Genomic DNA, 688 nt, shown 5'->3' on the forward strand with positions numbered 1-688 from the left:
TGATCGGTCACGCCAAAATCGTAATCACTAAGCTGTAAGTCTATAACTATCATGTAACTAGATATAGATCCTGCTAAATGTAGATATCACTGGCGTAGAACCTTGCTGGTCTTACAAAGGACAAAATGCTCGCAGGAACGCAGCATCCACGAATGTCCGACCGCGGAGGCACATGATTGACTAATGCAAAGTTGCCCAGTTTTAGAAGAGTTGGTTTTCCAAGTCGGCATGTGTTGGGATTTATAATTCAGCTGCCCACGTCGGAGTTAGGCTGCCAACATCACTGGCACTGCTAACTACTACTCCCTCCGTTTCCAAATACTTGTCTTTCTAGACATTTCAAATGAACTCAACATACGGATGTATGTAGACATATTTTAAAGTGTAGATTCACTCATTTTGCGCCGTATGTAGTCACTTGTTGAAATCTCTAGAAAGACAAGTATTTAGGAACGAAGGGAGTATATAGCTAGATTTGTTTATCATTGTTCTTTAAGTCACCATGATGTCGAGTACATTGCTTCCCACGAAAGGCAAAATCTGTCTTAGCAAGACACACAGATCTAACTCAAGACTATATAGTGACCAAAACATTCAATTATACTGACCCGGCCTGGACCATATGGCAATGCGGTTGAATCCCAGTATTTCAATTGTTGGGCAAACTGGGTTTCCAAGAAACGGCTTG

The sequence above is a fragment of the Triticum aestivum genome, chromosome 5A (genome assembly GCF_018294505.1).
Source record: "Triticum aestivum cultivar Chinese Spring chromosome 5A, IWGSC CS RefSeq v2.1, whole genome shotgun sequence".
In the NCBI taxonomy this organism is placed as follows: domain Eukaryota; kingdom Viridiplantae; phylum Streptophyta; class Magnoliopsida; order Poales; family Poaceae; genus Triticum; species Triticum aestivum.